This window comes from Armigeres subalbatus, chromosome 3 (assembly GCF_024139115.2).
Source record: "Armigeres subalbatus isolate Guangzhou_Male chromosome 3, GZ_Asu_2, whole genome shotgun sequence".
In the NCBI taxonomy this organism is placed as follows: Eukaryota; Metazoa; Arthropoda; class Insecta; order Diptera; family Culicidae; genus Armigeres; species Armigeres subalbatus.
In genome coordinates, this window is record NC_085141.1 from 408080955 (window position 1) to 408104037 (window position 23083).

The 23083-nt window shown below is 38.2% G+C and overlaps 1 protein-coding gene and 4 non-coding genes across 19 annotated transcripts in view; 4 read left to right on the plus strand and 1 right to left on the minus strand.

The window, feature by feature from the left end:
- Positions 1-23083, plus strand: part of LOC134227094 (protein 4.1 homolog) — a 145625-nt gene that overhangs the window by 40223 nt on the left and 82319 nt on the right. The gene's annotated exons all lie outside the window — the stretch shown is intronic.
- LOC134228219 (U6 spliceosomal RNA) lies at positions 3720-3826 on the minus strand. The gene has a single exon (XR_009983882.1). It is a non-coding gene; the product is annotated as a U6 spliceosomal RNA (small nuclear RNA).
- LOC134228220 (U6 spliceosomal RNA) lies at positions 4988-5094 on the plus strand. Its single transcript, XR_009983883.1, has one exon. It is a non-coding gene; the product is annotated as a U6 spliceosomal RNA (small nuclear RNA).
- LOC134228221 (U6 spliceosomal RNA) lies at positions 6846-6952 on the plus strand. Its single transcript, XR_009983884.1, has one exon. It is a non-coding gene; the product is annotated as a U6 spliceosomal RNA (small nuclear RNA).
- On the plus strand, positions 17809-17915 carry LOC134228222 (U6 spliceosomal RNA). The gene has a single exon (XR_009983885.1). It is a non-coding gene; the product is annotated as a U6 spliceosomal RNA (small nuclear RNA).

A 23083-nucleotide genomic window follows, 5' to 3' on the forward strand; every position in this document is an offset into this window, starting at 1 on the left:
GGAAGCAACCTAACCACTTGAATGGAGGCTTCCGGAACACTAGAAAAAAAGGCATTTGAGCCTCTAGAAAAAAAGGCTTTTGAGCTTCTTGAAAGCAGGCTTCCGAGCCTCTTGAAAGAAGGCTTCCGAGCCTCTTGGAAGGAGGCTTTTGAGTCTCTTGAAAGGATGCTTTTAAGCCTCTTGAATGGACTTTTGAGTCTCTTGAAAAGAGGATTCTGAGCCTCTTGAAAAGAGGCTTCCCAGCCTCTCGAAAGAAGGCTTCCGAGCCTCTTGAAAGGATTTTCAAAGGTGGCTTCCGAGCCTTGAAAGGAGGCTTTTGAGCCTCTAGAAAAGAAGACTTTTGAGATTCTTGAAAGCAAGCTTCCAAGCCTCTTGAAAGAAGGCTTCCAACCTTCTTGGAAGGAGGCTTCCGAGCCTCTTGGAAGGAGGCTTCTGAGCCTCTTGAAAGGATGCTTTTAAGCCTCTTGAATGGACTTTTGAGTCTCTTGAAGGAGGCTTACGAGCCTCTTGAAAGGAGGCAACCTGACCACTTGAATGGAGGCTTCCGAACCTCTAGAAAAGGAGTCTTTTGAGCCTCTAGAAAAGAAGGCTTTTGAGATTCTTGAAAGCAAGCTTCCAAGCCTCTTGAAAGAAGGCTTCCAACCTTCTTGGAAGGAGGCTTCTGAGCCTCTTGAAAAGAGGCTTCCTAGCCTCTCGAAAGTAGGCTTCCGAGCCTCTTGAAAGGAGGCCTTTGAGCCTCTAGAAAAGGAGGCTTTTGAACCTCTAGAAAAGAAGGCTTTTGAGCTTCTTGAAAACAGGCTTCCGAGCCTGTTGAAAAAAGGCTTACGAGCCTCTTGAAAGGAGGCAACTTAACCGCTGGAAAGGAGACTTCCGAGGATCTTGGAAGGAGGCTTTTGAGTTTCTTGAAAGGAGGCTTTTGAGCCTCTTGAAATGAGGCTTCCGAGGCTCTTGAAATGATCTTCAAAAGAGGCTTCCGAGCCTCTTGAAAGGAGGCTACCAAGCTTTTCGAAAGGAGGCTACCAAGCTTCTTAAAAGGAGGCTTCCGAGCCTCTTGAAAGGAGGCCTTTGAGCTGCTTGGAAGAAGGCTTCCGAGAAGCGTAGAAGGATGCTTCTAATCCTCTTGCAACGAAGCAACCTGGCTTTAGTGATAAAAAGGCCTTTAAGTCTCTCCAACGAAAGATTCCGAACCTTTAGATCTTAGATTGCATTAAAGATTTTTTAAATTTGTTCTTTCGACATTTTGTTCGTTTGATCTTTTTTTCCGCAGTCCTTCATACATTGTGCTGGTTGTGGAAGGCAAGATTCAATTGGGATTTAGATACTGATCGCTTAGTCTGTTATGTACAATATAAGTTTTTGAAATAAAAAATTCACAAAAATCCCCGATATGTATCCGACAGAATGAGGTTTCCTCTATCAGGTAAGTAAATTAGTTTTGGAGAAATGGCAATGTTTGTTTCCAAAATAAGTTACGCCCAAATCACAAATTGGTCCCGAATTATCAAATCTTTATCAATGAGTTTTGATTGGAATTGTTATACGCCCGCCATTACGTATTTTTGTCCTAGTTACTCCCTAGGGCCAGCGAAGGTACCCACAGGGGTACATGTACCCCAAGTTGAGAACCGCTGATCTACACGATTGTTTGGCTTTTTTTTGCGATACTTTCGAAATGCTTTATTCCAAATTAAAAAATTATTCTGACGCAAACTATTGGAAATATTATTATTATTTCAACTGGACAAGAGACGGTTAGCAAAAATCGAATCCATTTATTTTGCCTATTCAACAATTTGTGCCCAAAACTTTGTTACTGATGTAAACATTTCAAACATTTACTGCAGATGTGTGAGGAAGTTGTAACTTTCCCTTCCCGACGATACTGCAGTCACATTTTCCCAGCAGCACAAGTATCATGTACGAAGTACACAACATAAACTCGTACCATATACACAATCACCAATTCTGGTGTGTGTATTTATTTAACTAACAACAAATGGGCGTGCAGCTGGAAAGTGTCACGAGTTTAGTGTTTCCTTCTTTCGTGGCGTAGCAGCGCAACCGGCAGATCGTCTCCAGTGCTCTTCCGGAGGAGCTCTCCCACTTACTGACTGCAGCAATGTGCAATTCTGTTTTATGACCAAGTTTCTCCTCTATCGTTCCGCACTCCCAAGTTCCTCACCGGCTGCGGAGCGGTTTGGGTCGCGACGACGATGACGCCATTGGGCTGTGAGTGACGACAGCGATATGTGTGGAAGGTATCGAGCCGAGCATATTAATACAATCGTTACTGATGGTCGTCCCGGGCTGGGCTCCGGGTCGGAAGTAGGTCAACCAGTTCTCTTGCTCCCATCCGGTTGTCCGCTACGAGCGCCTACAATGTAGGTCCTACATGCGATGCAAGTCGAAGAAAAATGCGGACTCAATATATGCGTCGTCGCCACGGTACGGGGTCGTTAATGTTGTTTACAGGTTGTAAGCACAGGAAAACTGCAAGTGTGTAAATGCCATATTTTTTATGCGTTTAGTACCACCATTCAGATTCAAGCTATAAGTTGTTTAGGAATAGCCATCTTGACAAATGACAATTGTTAGTCTGTTTTTTAGTGTTGATTCAAATATAAAACAATCTAAAAAAACTATTCGCTACTCAGTATTTAAATCTGAACGGTACACCTGTCGGTACACAAACAAACTCCAGAGCGGAAAGATGAAGGTGTCATCCGACATGCACTGCACACACGCGTCTGTTGTTTACGCTCGGTCTCAACGAGAAGCCAATGCCGCGCCGGTGCGGTCCATACGTAGACGGTTCGGCCACCGCGCGGGAACTTTCTCTGCACTGCGATGGCGACGACGACGACGACGTTTGAATAAAATTGTGCAGCGGAAGTGTGCCCTTGATTGCGTTCGATGTTCTGCTCAGCGCGTATTAGTTGTAACGGCGAACCTAAATATTTACTACATGAAACCGTTATCAGCGCGCGGCATGAGACCGTACGATGATGGAAAACGGAAGGTCTTTCGGATAAGAATGTGAGGGGTGATTTACCTTACGCTGTATTGTCCGAACCGGTTCGATGTGATCGATGCGATGAAGTGCGAATCTGAACACGGTATACGGTATCAAAGCTTGTTACACTTACATGTACACTGTACATATGTATGTGATTTTGTTATGGAATTATATATCGTAAATATTCAATCAAACTATTGAGTTTTTAAGAACAAAATCAAAACTAATTACAAACACATAACCCAGATTAATCTCTAAGCGGCTATGATGTTTTTTAATGTAATCAGAAAAACTCATTCGAAATGCCGATAGAGCACTTTGGGCAAGTAGATCCCACTACATATTTACTTCAATTTACATTTGTTTGCATCCATTTGCATACATTTCGAAACTCATAAAAAATCTTAAATTTGTGGATTCATACATCCATCATTTTTTTTATATTCCTGGATTCTTTAAATTTAAGACTAAATGAACTAATTATTTAAAGACTAAATGAATTAATAAATAAATTCTCGCTTAACTTTTCAAAAGGACCTAAGTAACATTTTTTTCATGAATTAATTTGAATAGCGCAATCAATAGAACAACATGAAAGCTATTGATTGCGCTATTCAAATTAATTCATGAAAAAAATGTTACTTAGGTCCTTTTGAAAAGTTAAGCGAGAATTATTTAAGAATAAATTTATAAAAACTTATAAAAAAATGTGGAACGCTTCACGATTTTGCGTGTCATCCTTGCGCAGGGGCCATGCTAATCTTCTCTGTATCGTTCCAATTTTAGTATATGTCTTGCCGAAGCAAAGACACTTCATTGCTGTCGTATTCACTCTTATATATCCCCCTGCAAGAAAAACATTTCTAGTGATGGACATAATGAAGAGTACAAACAGAATTTAGCTTACCTCAAGAAAATTACCTGCTTCTTGATATGCTCAGACATAACATATACAGGTAACATCGAATAATAAAATTTGTTCATCAGAAGATTTGTTCACATCCTATAATGGCTACATAGTCCGTGGACTATGATTGCGGCTAATGCCTTTTTGAGAAGTCAATTAGGATGATGTCAACGATTGCGCGACTACGCTGACAATAAAGAACAATCATTTCCCAATTTACTTCCATTAGCATTTGCGACGCGTTGAAGAACGATTATCGTTTTACATGTTGTGTGGGATTATGGTGATGTCAAAAAGAAAAAGTTAAAGGCTAGCTAAATCGAAAACAACGTTTATATGGTAATGACTCTAATTGAAACTTCCAGACAAATTTGATTTGTTCATAACCACAACGCATATTTAGTCGCGTCGTTTCTCTATTTTGGGGAAGATAGCTTCAAATGTACCGTCTCAAAATAAACTCAAGCAATGAATAGTTTTGATGTTTATATACAATTTTTACTTTATTTGCTTTGGGTAGATACGAAAGGACACTTTTGAATAAGAAATGGATAGAGAATTTAACAAAATAGGGAACGGTTCGCCACTTCATCTCATAGCTCCTATTTCCATCCCATCAAAACAAAGCAATGGTAAGGAATTTGGTTTGTTTATTATTTTGTGATTTTTCACGCATGTTGAAGCGACGAATTTGGTGCCGTATTTCTTTGTTTAGCGATGAGATGGATATATGTACAGTGAGATGGAGATCGGAACATTTCCTCTACTAGTTGTTGAATGATTTTACTGCACGGATGCATTTTAGACCATTCTTCTCTGCCGGCTCCGGTGCGGCGTACGTAAGTCGGAGGGATGTCTGGAAACATGAAAAACTTCAGCTTCCTGGCATAATTCCAATTTGAATATTTGCTAATTGGAAAACATGGAAGAGTATCTAAATGGTTGATAGAATAATTGGCCGGGCGCTACCTGTTTGTAAAGTTTGAGTAGTGAACTGAATTGATGTAAATCGTTTGAAACAAATCGACCGTACGTATATAAATGATCTTGCTTGACCAAAAGATGTCTTTGCTTCGGCAAGACATATACTAAAATTGGAACGATACAGAGAAGATTAGCATGGCCCCTGCGCAAGGATGACACGCAAAATCGTGAAGCGTTCCACATTTTTTTTGTACAAACAGTACATACAGGATGGTGCAAATTATGCACAAAAACTATATTCTAATTAATAAATAAGCGAGTTATAAAGAAATTTGTTATAAAATAATAAATCTGCATATGCCTATTTTAATTAATGTTTCTCTTCTCTTTATTTTCAGGTATTGCAAAGCATAATAAATCTTGAAGGAGTAAGGGTTTAAAAAATGATGCCACAATAAATCAGTTTTAATATTTTGGTAAGCAGTAGCAAAATCATTATTACAGATTTTTTTTAACCTTATTTAAATATTTCACAATACGTCGGAGAAACTTACTGAACTTATCGTAAATTCAAATTAGAATTTTTTTTATTCCAATTAACATATGCAAAAATGGTTGTCATATTCACACGTCGAATGCTTCATAACATCATTTGTGCAATTTGATATGTTCAATTTATACTCAAGGATTTTGAAAAAAATATAAACATTCGACGTATTTTGGATGTCTACCAGAAGTAAGTACGCGATAATACAGCACGATTGTCATTCTCCCATTAATCTATATGTACTGCAAGTTCGTTCTACAAAATTATTAAAAATGGATCCTTCTCCATGCCCCGTCGTGCCATGCTTCCCTCATTTTCCCTGTATTATTTTTACTTTGCTATTCCCCGACAATGTCATCATCGTAGAGGTACTGCATTTCCTGTGCGGTAAAATCGCTGAAGCTGTCCATGACCACCACGAACGACACGACACGACCACAACGGACGAGGATAACAGGTGGGCTCGATTCAACCCCCCTTGATTGTGTACTAGGCGCTACGTTGTTTGGTGAAGGGCTCCAGACTGAATGTCTGGGTTCAAGTGTTCGTCGTACTTCAGGTGGTTGAAATTTAATCGGAAGTGATGAATTTTTAAACGGTTCAATTTGTATGGGCACCCTACGTCGGAAAATGTTTTATTAAGGAAGAGATGACTTCAAATGGGGGAAGGCATCATTAAAGGTTTTTAAATAACATCTAGTAGAGGAGCCGTTCACAAATCACGTAACGCAAAGTTTGCCACTTTTAGACTTCCTCTCTACCCATCGTATCATTTTTTGTATGGAAGTTTTAACGTAACGCTTTGTCTGACCCCCTTCCTCCCCCTACAGCGTCACGTAACTTACGAACGATCCTAGGAAGCCTTTCGTTCCATTCGTTTATTTATAGATTTTATGTGTTATCGGACCAGGTCATTTTCGTAAAACATTTTTTAGACTTTCAGAAATTTAGATTTTTTTCAGGGATTTACTTGGAAATTTACAAAAATTTGCTGAGCATAATCCAGATTTCCTGCTTATTGATATACAGAATTCTCAACAGCAGGACTGTTCGATAAATTAGGTTCACAGAAAATCTATGACAGTTACCCAAAAATTGTGCTGTTTAGAATTTAGTAAAAATCACTAAAATCCGTTGAAAGAGTTTAGTGTGAATGGACTCTATGCTTCAAAAATTGATCAGCTCGTGAATAGAAGGAATACACAAATCAAAAAATTGAAAGACAAACCAAATCTATTTTTATTTCCTTCCTGTTTGTGTTTTACCCTGATCAGCTGAAACGTGCCGCTTACCTGTAGGTAAGAAATAAACACCCTTTTTTCTGACCCTCTTTATTATTTCGTTCCAAGCAAATAAAGTCCTTCTTTCAGTCGTCCATCACTAGTCGTCCATCACTAGAATTGTTTCTTTTGCAAGAGGGTATATAAGAGTGAATACGGACCCGATATATTGTCTTTGCTTCGGCAAGACATATACTAAAATTGGAACGATACAGAGAAGATTAGCATGGCCCCTGCGCAAGGATGACACGCAAAATCGTGAAGCGTTCCACATTTTTTTGTCGATTGCCCATATAAAAAAGTTTTTTACGCGGTTAGAATTCATTAATTTTTTGGTTAACCTGAACTTTCTCAGCTTTTTAAATATCCCCTAATTTTTTTTTGATTTTTTTGTGAATTTTTTCATTGGTTTAACTCATTGGTTTATTGACGCTGAAGGTTTTAAACGACCGTCTAAGACGAATTAAGTACTCTCTATTTAATTCCACCAATTATTTCGATATCTTTGCAGATTAGGGTGGCTCAAATTAGTATGGGAAAAACTTTTTTCATTTTTTTTGATGGGTCCTCTTATTCGGTTCTATTTGGTGCCCTGATGCTCTGGACCAAATTTCAGCCAAATCGGTCAACGTTTGGGCGGTGCTAAACTCGTTGGAAGTTTATATGAAAAAATGTATGCAGAAACACCCAAAAACATTTATTAACAGTAAGACGATCATTAAGATCTTGAAGAATTTAATACAGAATGTTATGCTATAACAGCCAGCCAGACCAGGTAAGAGTGTTTTTTGGGCCAATAAAAGTAGTTTTCAGAATGGACTTTTTTGACTTTGGACTTTATGGCTTTCATATTAAATTAATATATTATAATTACCTATCTAACAAACGATTTCTAGTAAAAAATGTGCCAATCTTTTATATACTACTGAAAAAGCATATACTACCAGAGCTAAGATTAGGAAAAGTTGTCGAACATAAAGTTCAGTTCGCTCAATAGCTGTAATGAGAGATTGTGCACGATTATTGGTGTTTTTGACTACTTGGCATAATAACCAAAAGTATGCAATTGTCTGGTGGTATAATTTTGGCTAGAGCTTCCACATATGAAGATTCACAACGATAAAAGTGGTTGTACACAGCATATTAGGCTAAGGTTTGAGCCATATACCCTTCAGGGCTGCCCAACGTACGGCCCGCGGGCCGGATGCGGCCCTCACCTACATTTTTTGTAGCCCGCGGCGTGTAAGAAAAATAACCTCATAGTTGGCCCGCCAGCTTTTCGACCTGGCTCCAGAAGTTTTTTTTAATTATTCATTATTTAATATGTAAGTCTAAAATCGAACCTCGCGTTGCACAACTATTGATTTGAATTTTAAACGAAAAATAATATTTTACATAATTTGAAACGATTGCATAAGCGGCCCAAGACACAAAAGGTTGATGTGCTACATCGCGTTTTCAATAAAGATTGGTCAAAGTAGTTTATGTTCAAATTGAAAAATGGAAAGCCGGTTTGCTTAATTTGTTCGGAAAGTTTTGCTTAATTTGCCCAGAAAGTTTTGCTGTATTGAAGGAATAAAATTTGAATCCAAGCAGGAAAGGTAGGAAACAAAAGTTGATAGAATTTCAGATTTCAACTCGAATTTTCATTTATTGATTTAAAATTTTGGTACAATGAATTATAAAAGTACAAACTCTTTTCACTCGAGCTAATACGAAGTCAGAAAATGCTGTACTGTAAGATTTTGGCTGTTTTTTTTCCTGGACGGAGAACTTGTTAAATGCATTTCGGTTGTTGTTGACATCGTGTCCTAAGCCTTCTTCTGTAGCATATAGTTTGTTCGGAACACGGTGAAGAGTAAAAGTTCTCCCAGAAGATATGAAAGCTACGTAACGTGAAAAAGACGTCAGCTTCATATTCTACTCTCTCGCAACGCAAGCGATGAAAATACCGTCGTGACAAACGTGGCAAAGGTAGTTGTCTTCATGGTCATTTTTGAATGACAGAGAATTTGGCAGCTTTATTCCCAATATAGGCAACAACTAACGGGAAAAACCTGAGGGCTGTTAAGACCTGTGTAAAGGAACTTTTGTAAACACCGGTACCGATAGCAGCAAACTAATAATCAGGGTGGTTCAAAAATGATTTTGCTCCGCCACGCTCAGACGCAACCATTTTTTCGGTCGGTTTGAATACGGGCTTACCGTGCACAGGTAGTTTCAGGTTTGTATGGCAGTTGATATGGCGAGGTTGAATTTTACATTATTCTGATTGTGGCACTCCGTGATTGTGCGCTGACGAGCGGAAGACCATATGACTGGATGAAATTCAAAAGCTTCAACTCCTTAGACAATGCATATTGAATGGACGTTCCAATAGTTGGTAGTCGATTTTAATCGAGGTTGCGAATCTTTAGCATGATAATAAAGCCCCAAATACAATGTCAGCGGAACAGAACCCATATATTTTCTGTCAAAATTGCCGTTTTCGTTCCGCTGAAATTGTGCTTGTATAATTGTGTAATTCAACAAAATAGCCAGATTTTTTTCTGTGATATCTATCGCACCAGGGGCAGATACTTCACACAAAAAGTGTGACATGGGGGTGAGCGGAGTATAAAATGCTATTTCAACGGATCTTTCCTAAGGTGCGTTCAGTGAAGTCCCTGGAATGTTGCTTTCAGCTATGTGGGTTCACTTTTCGCCAGCGTTTGGAGGGGAGTCGCTGTATCTAGTGTAATGAAATGTTTAGTTTCTCATAATAGTTTTCATACAAACTTGAACCGGCTTGTTCTCACACATCCGGTAAACGGTGTGAATAGATTAGTTTAATGTTTCAATTTATAAAAATATTCAAAAAGTTATGTACAAAATATTCTCTGGCCCGTCAGCAAGTGTGAATAAAAAATCTAAAAATTTGGCCCGTGGCTTGAAAAGGTTGGACAGGCCTGGCTTAGGTTCGATTTGTGCACTTCCACAACATGTGAAAGACTTAGTTCGAAAAATGTATTGGAGGGTGGGTGACCACTTCCTTCGGTGGTGTTCGATTTCACGACCCCAGTACGCTAGACAGATGCGTTACCTACTAAATCTTCAAACATAGTAACCCAGGTGGCTTATACCCGGAGTATAGGTATGTAATTAACTTTGATTGTACTGAACTGGAGTGGCGGGCGATCTCTCTCTCACTTTGCTTATGTGATCGGGTTGGGATCTGATGGACGACCATCAACCGGCACAATCGCGCAACCATACACATTCTACTCGGTTGGCATTGTACAAAACCATACCAATGATCGTTATGGGTCTTAGGAAGTTCAATATTTTTATTTGGTTTGCGTGCTCACTGTTGAAAAAATCACAAAAATAAATAACAAATCAAATACCTTTTCATTGCTTTGTTTTTGATGGGATGGAAATGGGAGCTATGAGACGAAGTGCCGAACCGTTCCGCTATTTCTTTTAAAAATGCTGCGCAAGTATTGATTTACACATAATCTTCATGCATTATTCCTAAAGTATCTCCAAAGGTTACTTATGTCTGTCGTTTATATATTTTATCAGCTTTGTACTTTTGGTAGAACAGAGAATTGGGGCATTCCAAAAATTTCATGTTTTAACCTTAAGCTTCAGTAAACCGCTGATCTTGGATATGCAACCATGGATAGCTTACCAGGCTCTAGCTAGAACATCAATTGTTGGGAATAGTCACGTTTAAATACTTTTGAGAGCAGATTCCATTTTTATACTTCTTCGACTGTTTCAGTGTTGCCAGTTTCACCAACAATAAGCTGAACTTTCTCTCTTGCGTCAAAATTAGAAAAAAAAACACGAACAATAGGGTTAATGATGTATTTTGGACATTTGAATATATTTTGGACTTTTGACCTTATTTTGCGTGTTTTTCTAATTATATTTTGTTAAATAAATAGGAATCATGTGTCTGTTTCGCCTTGTTCATAATCACATTTCCTAACCAAATTTATGTAATAAAATGAAAAAAATGTATCCAAAAATCCAAAATATATTCAGATGTTCAAAATACAATTGTTACCCTACTCTACGTAACTCTTTGTTTACATGTTCCAAAACTAAATTCAAGTTATTCATAAGATCAATATCTATCGAGTGAATGGTTGTCAAATCTACCCCATCTGAAATTCCTGGGAATGATTTTTTTATCCGATCAAGTATACCCTCTCAGGAGAATAATTTACCCTATCAGAGATTCCCACTCGAAGAATAATTCTCTACCCTATCAGAAATGCTTTTTTGGATGAATGATTGTTAATTCGTTTGGGAATTTTTCAATCTTGTATAAAAGATTAAATAACCCGTCGCCTAAACTTGACGTAAACTTCTTATCACAAGGCAAACATATTCCATAAGATTCCACCAGGGAGAGTCTGAATGAATTCTCTGAGAAACTTTTGCGCCATTGCCTTCAAATTGTCTGTATTTTGCAGGACAATATTGAGCTATAAGAAAAATGCGGGAAGCTTTTCAGCGTGAAAGTTTTGGTCAATTTATTGTATACTCATTTTATATTATCGTTATTTGAGATAGGGTTTTGACGAACAAACAAAATAATCAAGCTATTTTAGTGGAATATATTGATCACTACCTAAGAATTTCGGTCTCTTTAAGGATGATTATGTTTTAGTTCAAATATGTTGTGGTAAAATAACTCGGATTTCATGGGCCAGGAGCCAGGATGTCGAGCAGAAAGGGGCCAACTTTTCAAGATTTTCCGAATCGTAGTTTTGGAAAAGGTTACAAAAATGTTGTGTTGTAATTATTGCATATTCCGAACTTCTCAGCCGAGCGGTAAGATGCCAGTCTAGGCAATTTTTGGTTTGGAAATTGTCTCGACTTCCCTGGACATAAAAGAATCATCATGTTAGCCTCACGATATACGAATGCAGAAACGTTAACTTGGCTTAGAAACTTCCCAGTTAATAACTGTGGAAATGCTGAATGAACACTAAGCTGCGAGGCGGTAATGACCCAGTGGGGGATGTAATGCCAATATAGCTTCTGCTGGGAGAGAGTATGAGAGGCAGTTCTCATACTGTTCCCTGCAATTAAAACTTTCGTCTTTAGCATATGGTCGTCTGATGTTCCGAAATGGAAATATTTCGACTTCAACTGTGAGGTCGTCTTCAGTGTCTCTTGCTTGACTCGACTTACAATTTGCAACCACTAAACAGACATTTGCAATCTAATAAATCTTTAGTTTGATTTTGGTCACGCTTTTGACACAACATGAAACCAGTTATATTTTTTAAAAATATTTTTAGACTGGACCCACCAAGGAAATTATCGTTTTAGGATTTGAAATCCGACTGCTTTGTAGTAAATATAGAAATTCCTCTGACCTCTGGCTGATATATATATATCAGTGGCGGTGTATAGATTCAAACACTGTACGCATAGTAACAACAACAAAAATCCTTGCATTTAGAGAACATCCATTAAATACGTAACGCTTAGAGGGAGAGGGGGGGGGGGTTCCCTGAAGTGTAACAATCCATACAAATTTTTTAGATACCTTGTCATTTGGGGAAAACCACCCACCAGCATGAGACAAAATCATGAATTCCAGTTAATCAAACATGCATGAGAAAATATTGGCCTGCAGCAGAACAGCCTGTACAGATTCGCGGCTCAGCATCAAAATTCTTTCTACGACTCTACTCCACGACATCACCAGTTGTAAAAAAGAAATGTTGAAATTTTACATGCAATTCCCATTTTTATTTTCCCCCCAATAGACTTAAAACTATGTTGTACTTATCTCTAGTGTTGTAAATATGTAAAAGTGTAAAAGTGTGTCCCTTCGGCGAGGTCCTCGACCATCCAGATGCAATCTCCAGCTCCCACCGTCTTGTCCACAAAGTTCGTCGCACTATAGTGCTGGGCGACTACACAGGGCACTAATTGTTGTTGGACACCGCTTTCCCGCGTCGACACATTCGGTAGCATGCACAAATAGGCCTAGGAGTATCGAAGGAGAATTTAGGCCATATCCTAATCACTAGTATTTTCACTGCTCACCGATCTCAATAGCACTTCCTACTCACTCCATCCGTATACAATGTTCCTTTAACTTTTTTTTTGACGACACTCGAAATTACACAATGGTATTAACACGCACTCGAGTTTTAACTTTGTCGCGCTCTACTAGGTGTTGTACGTAGCGATAGTTATTTGGAACTGACCACTGGTTCGATGGTACTTGGAGACATCGTCTGGTAGTTAGCAAGTAAGGTGAAATTCACCACTTGACGATCGGTAGTATGATCGCGATATGAGTGGTATCAATTGGTCGTTTTGTGCCGCGTGCTCATCGGTGCAGGTGAGTTCTTTATGTCTCGACTCTTCGGTTAGTCGACAGCAGGTCTAATTGGTGAGACTGGCTTTCGGCTGTTCTGTTGAGATCGCACGGTAAGGCTTTAGTGGTGCAGGCAGGATATTGCTTCTTGGACATTGCATGGCATACGATCCAACATCGTTTAGCGACAATCTATTTTCGACGATGGGTTCTGTGGTTCTGTTGATGTAGTATTATGCATACATAGAGAAGTGAACCCCAACACTACTTTAACATTCTGGTGGAATAGCAATCATTCCAAGGCATTCGAACAAAACTCTGTCGCATGCCATCCTTGTGCAGGTGACAACCTCATACAAAAAGTGTGACATAGGGGGGAGGGGGATTGAAAATGGCATTTTTTGCGTTACGTAATTAATGGATCCCTTCCCTTAATTATGAAATAAATATTTTCATTTTCTAAAGAATCACTCGGTGGCCAAGGTGATCCATACACAATTTCATGCTCAGAATGTAGGACAGTAACCCGGTGAAAATGGTTCCTGATAGGGATCCGCAGGGGACAAGAAGGCGAGGCGAGGTGCGCAGATAGCAAGGTGATTCGATTTGAGGTCCCTACGTGGACTACAAAGCTGGCGACGTGCAGATACTGACCGAGCTGAATATAGACAAATTTTATGTACTACAGAGGCCTTAGTTTGCATAAATCAAACGAAATAAATTCCGTTGTTAGAATATCAAATGGTGCTATGCAATGAAATTCATTATTTTTTGTTTTATTTCACGAATGTTCCGGAATTTTCGGAAGGCCACAGCATGTATAAGCCACAACATTAAGTGCATACTCATAATGCAAAACAAATGTATCAGAAAAATCTTGGTGCTTAACGATAAAATTTGGAAGTTTTCATTTTTGGGATCCTCCAGATTTCCCAGTTTATGGCAATACCTCTGAAACTCCAGAGGATTTCTCGTGAAAAGGCTATTTTTCTTGAAAATTCCTTACATTTTTGTTCAAAAATCGAAAATTTTTCCTAAAATTAAGAACTTTTAATGAAAATTCTGAAGAATATTGAAATTCGTTGAAATTTCTGAGTAAATTTCCTTAAAACTAGTAAGATCTTTTGTAGAATTTTAAAGAAAGAAAGACAGGATCACTATGTTTAACCAGAACTCGCACAGACTGAATACTTAACACTTAGCATTAGACAACGGACATGATATTCACACAGCACCTAGTGAACATGTGGAGCCCTTTCCGCTTTACGAAATGTTCTCTCCTTACTAGGGCGAGAATCGAACTCACACTCCATGGCTTGCAAATGCGCTTAGACGACTGGCCGCCACTAACAATGCAAATTCCAGAAATTTCCTGGGAAAATTATAAATAATTCGCTTTAGGCATCTCGACGCACTACCTGCCTAAATTCCCAAAAATTTCCTGTTGAAATCCACAGAATTTCATGTTGAAATCAAATGTTTTGACGTTTGTTGTTTGGCCGAATATGTCATTAATCCGAAACTCGACTGGCATAAAATCATTTGGCCGATAATGTTGTTCGGCCTAACAGGCCATTTGACTGAAAAGTCATCTAATCGAATAGGTCATTTAGCCAAAAAGGCTTAGATGGTCGTTTGGTAGAAAAGGACCATTTGGTCGAAATGAACGAATGGTGTTGTTTGCCCGAGCTGCCGAAAAAAACGTTTGACCGAAAATGCTGCTTGGCCGGACGAGGTGACATAAGGTCAAAAACGGTTTGCGACGCACGGGTGAAGATCATGCGGCCGAACTGATAATTTGGCCGAAAAAGGCCGAATTTTCCGGGGAAATAAAAAGGATTCTTCCGTAATGTCTTAAAATATCCTAAAAAAAAAAACTTTACGTTACGAACGTTATAAAAAATTCGCCAAGCCATCGCCGACCAAAATTATGACAAACGTTGCCGCCGACGATTTTTGGATCGGCGGTCACCTCTAACGGTAGTCAGAATACATGAACGGACCAACGGGATATTTTATTATTGTTATACAACCAAAATAAAGATTATTTGAGCAAAAGTTAAATTTTCAGCAACAACAAAAAATGGCTCGATTATCCGGAGGGTTCGATTATCCGGAGTGAAATTTTTTTCAACACTCCGGATAATCGAGTCCGGCCTGTATAATAGAAATAGAAGAAGAAGACTAGCTGACCCGGCGAACTTTGTCTCGCCAAAAATTGATCAATTTTCTGATTTAATTTTTTGCTTCCATTTTTGCTTTCATTTTTTTACAACTTTGTTTTATATATACCGATGATCAAAATATTAAAATCCATGCAAATTGTACAAAAAACCATTTCATCGAAAAGATTAAGTTTTAATTTTTAAATCATTCAAATCTCATCAAAACATTTTTCCTCGTAAATAAAATCAATAGTGATCAAGAAGAAAACATTCCCCATCGAATTCAACTTGTTGTAGCAAAATCGGTTGAGGTTTAGTACTAGAAAAATTGTTTCAACGTGCAAACACACAAACAGTCAGACATTTGCTCAGTTAGTCGAGCTGAATCGATTGGGATATAGCACTCTGGGTCCACGAGCTCTCTTCGGGTCGGGTTTCAACCAAAACGCACCAAGCGGCTTTTTGACTGACTTGTGATATTTTGTTCGTATAAGGACAACAGAAATCGTTTCATATCAATTCAAGCGTACATTTGCAATAGGATATCCTCATTTAATGGATTGAGGGATATCTGATACGATTTGCGATCAATTAAATCTGCTAAATGAAAGTTTGGGCAGACATATCGGCAATTTTTCGTTGGCGCTTGGTGTGTTTTGGCTGAACCCCGACCATATAAAGTACGTTTTGGCAGTGAAACGATAGCCTTTGGTACCACTTTGTTGTACCAGAAAGGTAAAAATAAGAAAACGAATATACATTAGCGAAAAATTGGGCTGTCTAGGCTAGAATTCCGCTGATTGTTTAAATAAAAATATGCGTAGAATTAATTGCGGATTATGGTAAATTCTATCTTGTTGAGTGTATTGCAGGAACTTGACGTTCAATCCTCCACATATTCTTCAGAGCAAAGCGCACGTACTTATGTGGCGTTGATGTGTAATCATAACTGACATCATCGACGTGAGCCGATTTCCATCGAATATTATATCGACACAGTTGTTTCATAAGGGCCAATGTCGCAATGAGCTCGAATGGAGAAAAATGGGTTCGAATGTTCCATGACATGTTTTCAATTATAGTTCGAAAAGTAGATGGTATTTCAAATGCTAATAGTTTGCATGAAATACATCCATATCTAATCATAGAAGCCACATGTAAATAAAATTTACTTCGGATTTATTTCGATTTGAAAATGTGATTAAAGAACTAGTCGTCCTTTTTTTATAACAGTGTACACTTGCGCCCTTCAGAAATGCGCCATAATGTTTTTCACAACATCCTTTTCGCCCAAATTCCACGCCCGGCTGTCAACCTATTTGTCATTATCGCCTGTTTGCATCGCCCCGTTGTGTTTTCAAAGTACCGTTTAGCCCTTTTGCTCACATGTGTTTTTGATGCAAGAACGAAGTGTCATAATGCGTAAATGAAAGACAGTTTAGCCCTTTTGCTGCCATGGAGAAAACGGGGCGCAATCGCACTAAGAAAAAATGCCAACGGAAATGTTATATCGCCCTTCTGTATTTCTTCGTTTTTACAGCAAAAAAACAACATTTTGTACTATTTTTAATATGCTACATATAGTACATTTTCAGGAGGTTCGATCTATGACATAAACTCGATTTGTTTACATTTGCGACTTCGGCCCTTATGAAACAACTATGTCGATATCTTTCTTTCAGTTACAACACAGTCACTGTGTGTCTAACCTGTCTAACTGTCATCACCAAGCTACACCATCGTGGTAACACCATGCGACAAAAGTGGGTGCGTTTGACAGCAATTTCATGTCGCCTTTCTCCGTTAATCAAAATGTTCTTTTCATCGCATGAATTACACATCCGAATCCGACTAGACACAGTATCACCATCGTAGCTGTAGTTTGACAACTGTTGTGCGGGAAATGCCTTTCATTCTTTGGTAGGTCCTCCTATAGTCACAAACAAAACGATTATGATCGTCTATGGGTGTTTTCAAATCTCTGTCATCAGCTGACGGAAAGAGCCTCTCGTGAATAAATTATGTGCTTGTGACGAGTTGAAAAGTTCGTAGATTAAAACATTCCACACCCTTGGCGAGACGTCTCGCATATAGAATCCGTCATTTGCATTCCACTACTGCTGGGGCACGCATATAGGCCAACAACACAACGATGGCAGAATGCCTGTCGTCTAACATGCATGAGTCCCATGAGAAAGGCGGTATAGAATGTTGACATTCCTGACCAAAAGACTCTAATTATTCTTTCTTTACCATGGAATGATAGAAGTAACGTAGGAATGTTTTCTTGGTCGGTTAGAAATAAGAATTTCGTCTACTATAACTTGGCGACTCTACTGAAACAAATTGTATTGAATATTGACCGTGTATGTGTATAGTTGGATGAGTCATACGTGAAACACAGAGCACACCAACTGACTATTGAAGATTCTCGATAGATAGGAGAGAAGCAATATCGCATAAACATATCGCTTCACGTGGGTAGAAAATTAAACTCAACCCTCTTTATCTGCAGGTAGCGTATTCGTTACAATCCAGCGTGCAGACGAGTTTCGGTGGGTTTGTCTGTCGCTCATCGCTAGAACTGTTTCTTTTGCAGTGGAGTATATAAGACTGATGTTGATGGTAACCAAATGTCTTTGCTTCGGCAAGACATATACTAAAATTGGAACGATACAGAGAAGATTAGCATGGCCCCTGCGCAAGGATGACACGCAAAATCGTGAAGCGTTCCACATTTTTTTTCGACAACTTACTCGGAGTGATTTGTCGACCATATGGATGTTTTATTATTATTCCGCATAATGTGAGACAAACGCGTGTATATTTTGAACTTCCACTGAAAATATCTCGGATTTCTCAATATATGTTATATTTTTTACACTTCAAATTTATTGCATGCAATTGTTATTGGAATTTTAAATTGACGTAAAATGTATTTCAACTTCGTGTTTTGCTGTTGTGACTAGCGATGTCGCATCGCGTTGCATATCTTTTATAAACATCAACACCAGCACCCAAGGGCGACGACATTTATCACTGCTTTCTTTTGCTAGCGCACATTCCAACATGCCCTCGTCAACCCAAAATCACCGCACGACATCGAGCAAAAGCAAACGAAATTAACGTCCCGGTGATGGTTTGACTAATTTTACATCGCTTCCTTTCGGCGGAGGTCAGCCAGCCACCCGAATGTGTTCCAAGGTTGACCAAATTTGCTTGCCAGAGTGTGGATATTGGATACCACCGAACCGAGTACCGACCAACAGGGCATGTTCCGTGATGTGCGAAGCCGGAAACATAATTAACTCTCGGTTCTTTTTTCGATCCTTCTCCGCGTGACCGAAATTCCGAACGATGTTGTAGGTGGATGTAAAATTCGGTACGTTACCACAGATTCTCCGCAAAACAGTTCCTTTGCGAGGCCTTCAGTTTGCACAACCTGTTACGGGAAGCGTTTGTAGTACAACGCTATATAGATAATGGCACAAATCATCATTTTCGAGTGAGTCGTGATAGCAACTTGGTCAAACAACAGGTGTTTGTATTACATTTGAAGGCTCTGGTTTGGAGGATTTAAGCACGTGTATCGATAAAACATGCCTCACTCGTAGGGGATAGATTGCGAGGTAGATACAAGACAAATCCATCCAATACGATGCAACGGATATTGATATATCTGTACATCGTCCTATGTCCTATGCTGATGCCTCAGGGGTCATACACTAATTACGTAAGGATCTATGAAGCAAGAGTGGAAGAGTGTGGTTTTTCTTCAATCATACATTAACTTTCACAATTATGTGAAAAAATTACTGTGTGATCATTTACGTAGTTTGTATACGGCGTCTAATATATGTCCCTGATCGTTCATTGTACAAATAAATCAACGAATTCGATTGATAAAAATGTTATTCTTTTTTCAACTTGTTTGATTGATGATTATTACTTTCTCGACTAACATTGAATGATTTGTGCTGTGCCCTCTGATGGAAGACCAGATGTGTGCTGTGCTTAACGCTGACGTATCATTCATATGACGGTTTGTTTTATTAATTTTATGACTGTTTGTCATCTGTTTCTATTGAAACTTCTTGCCAACGAATATTTGAATCAAGTTCATACGTGTAGAGTGACGTAAGTTTCGAGAATTTTTGTGCCAATTCTAATTTTCAAGTTTGGCTCATTCGCTTGCCCTGGTGTAATTCAATATTTGGAACGTGAATCCGCACAACAAGAAATCTTTGTTTAGTGTGCACCTAATTACAAAAATCAGATGCTTTTATTGGATTGTGCTGCATTTCTAGATTACTCATGTGTGGGACCTATCTAAGAAAGGATTTGGGCTAGGTGTGCAGCATTCGTTTTATCTTATTGGACGGCGGTTCTCAACCTGTGGTACATGTACCCCTGAGGGTACCTGAGACGAGAATGCATAATGACGGGTGTTGTGTTATAATTGCTCAAAAATGCTACTTTTGGAAATAATTTTTTTAAATAGGCGTAATAATACTTGTCCTTGAAACGACTAATACTCTGTCCATTAAGTCTATTTCGTTAAGGTGATTATACAATCAGTCCCGTGGTAAATTTCAAATTCACCACTCCCATCTTCAATAGATAAAATACGACGTAATATAAGACTTTTCATACAGTGCTGAAACTGAAGTCGATTGTATTACCATTACCCCTATGTGCGTTATGGTTCTCTCAATCCGTGCTCTTGAAAATCGACTGAAAAAAGCACGTGGTTTCCAAGATGGCCGATTTGTGGCTTTGTTGTATAACCACCTTAATATGGCTTTACAACCAGATAGAAAGAAATATGTTTTTTCTTTCGTTGTCCTTAGCACATTCGTTGTCCTGAATAGTGAGTACAATTCATGGTAGGGTTTGGGTCACCATGAGATTTTACAATCGCTGTTCAAAAGCCCAAGGTCAACCCCTATTACTCTTATTTGAAAAAAAAGTCTTTAGAATCGATATAGTGGAAACTCGCTTTCAAATATAATAAATATGTTGACTAAATCATAATTTTTATTTCGTAATTAGCAATTAAGTACTATTAGTTCCAAAGGAAACGGAATTACCGATTTCTGACAAACGAGCGTAAATTTTGACATACATACCAGAGGCGTCGCGTGGTTAATTCTTCAACCTGTGCACCGGACGGGGTATTTCGGTTTTCAGTTGTTTGATGTAGCTGTCAATGTACAGCATTAAAATTACGAGTAAGCATGCGCCGGTGATACTTTTTCAAAATTAGGCCGATACAAATATTTTGTCCCCCCCCCCCTCGAATTTTTTTTTGCCAAAAAATAATGTAATCGTATCTAATCGTTAAATTTGTACTAAGTGAATCGCGAGTTTCCTTTAAAATTGAAACATCAACTTATTTATCCACATGAATTATGGTTTTCAATAAAAAAAATATGTACAACTAGCGAAAGAAACCCAGCTTTGCCTGGGTGTTGCAAATGTCACAATGAACTATTTGCAGCACTGCACTCTAGATCAATTTCCGTGCGTTTGTTTTGTTTTCCTCAACAGCTGGCCTAAAATTGCATTCTAATGATTTTTTACATTTCCCGTTAAATTCACCTTTTGTAGGAACTGCTCCTTGAATTCATACCATGTACCCAAATCAATACCATTCGAAAACAAAGAATTGGTGCGCTATTTGTTTTGTTTCTCATTTGATGTGATTTTTTCAGCAGTGAGCACGTCGGAAAACAACAAAACACGACACAAATTGAGCCTAAATTGCCTGTTTTGCGAATGTTATTGATATAGGAGCATGTTATTAATAATGGAACAGATACCCTATATAAAAACCTCGCGGATCCCAAAACGAATCGATTAGGGAAAAAATCTTGTAAATCGGTCAACCCGTTCGCGAGTTAAATCGTCAGGAAGGAAAACTCAACTCATTTTTATTATATAGATGTTCTAAAAACTCATATGTGAATATGTACATTATGTGGAAGATATTAATTTTTAAAAAAATGTATTGAAGGTAACCACTTTCTTAAAAAAAAATCCTGAACAGGTTTCCGTTGGAATTTTAAACATTTTTTTTATTCTCCAAAAATGGTACAGAAGGAATTTCTAAAAGAATTTCGGACGAAATTCTCAAATGAATTAGCAAAGGAATTCTCGAAGGAATCTCTAAAAGAATTTTTGAAGAAACTTCACAAAGTATTTCCGATAATAATGAGGTTTTTTCTGGAGAAATTTCTGAAGGATTTCTCCTAAAACGATTTCCGCTATTATTCTATAAACAATTTCCGTAGGTATTCCTGATGGAATTCACAAAGGATTTTCCATAGGTCTTTCCGAAGAATTTTCCAAAGGAATTATTGAAAGAAGGTCCACAGGAATTTCTTAAAGAATTCGTAAAGGAAATTCTGAACGAAATTTTCAAATAAAATTCTGTAGGAATTTCCGACATTCGTAAATGCAAACATTTCTTTGGACGTTCTCCCAGGAAATCTTTTGAAATGTCTTGGGATTTATTCTGAAAATCCTCCGGGAATTTCAGCGGAGATAAATTCAGAAATTTCTTTGCATATTCCTTATAATATTCCTCAGAAAATTCAAAGATGGAATTATAAGAAAATTTGGAAAGATCCTTCTTTAAGGATTTTTTTTTCAGTACCTACAACACCTACGGAAATTATTTTAGGATAACCTTTGAAAATTCCTTTAGGAATTTCTTCGGAAAAAATTTAGAACTATGCCAGTACTTTCTCAAGAAATCCCTTTGGAAACTCTAGGAAGAAATTCTTGAAATTCCTTCGAAATTTCCCTCAGGAATTTCTTCAGAACTTCCTCCAGGATTTCTTTCGAGAATTCTTTTAGGTATTCCTTCGGATTTATTTAGCAATTCTTACAGAAATTCCTTTAGACCTTCGGAGATTCCTTTTGAAATTCCTTCGTAATTTCCTTTGCGCATTCTTTCGGGAATCTCTTCAGAAAATCCTTTAGAATTTCGTTTTAAAAACTTCGTTAATTTCATTTGGATTTTTTTGGGAATTTCGTAGAGAACTCTTAAGAAATTCCTTACGAAATTCCTCCAGGAAATCCTTTGAAACTTCCGTATGAATCCCTCCAAAAATCCCTTATTCTTTCATAATTTTGCGGATGATTTTTTTTCAGCAAAATTTCCGGAATGATTCCTGCATACATTTTGAAAGGAATTTACCATTGGAATTTCTGGAGAAATTCACAAAGGCCTTCCGGGAGGTTTTACGAAAGAATCCCTGGAGGTATATATTCAGATTAACTACAGGGGGAGTTTTATAAATTATTCCTTGAGAAGTTCATGAAAGAAGTTTTGGAGGATTTACTGAGGAAATTTAGAAAATAATCCAGGAGGCATTTCCAAAAAACAACCTGAATAGATTTAGGAATTTCTAAACGATTTTCTGAAGGAATTTCCAAATAAATTCCTAATGGAATTTTCATAGAAATTTTTAGATTTTTTTTCCAATGTGTTTATTTGCTAGGCTCATGCGTGTATAACACTTGACGGAGCCGCAGTTTGAATAATGATATTTACAATGTATATCATCATATTGCTATCAGTTAGTGGGACACAGACAAACGTACTCGTGGTTACTCGAGATTAGAGACAGGGTAAGGATTTGGATTTTTGGGTTTTCAGCAGCTCATCCGGGACTTTGACGTCTTGTAGTGTACCGTTGTGGTCTAGCTATGATACGGCAGGGAGTATTTTCCGGCTGGCCAGATCTTCGTGGTGCTCCAACCAGAGTAAAACCAAACTACGTGATCGATGTCATCACAACAGGCTCTGCACCTACATAAGTTATATTGACAAGGTTTATTCTGTACAGATGTGCGTTTAGTGAATAGTGATTGGATATAAGCCTCGACATCATGCGAATGAA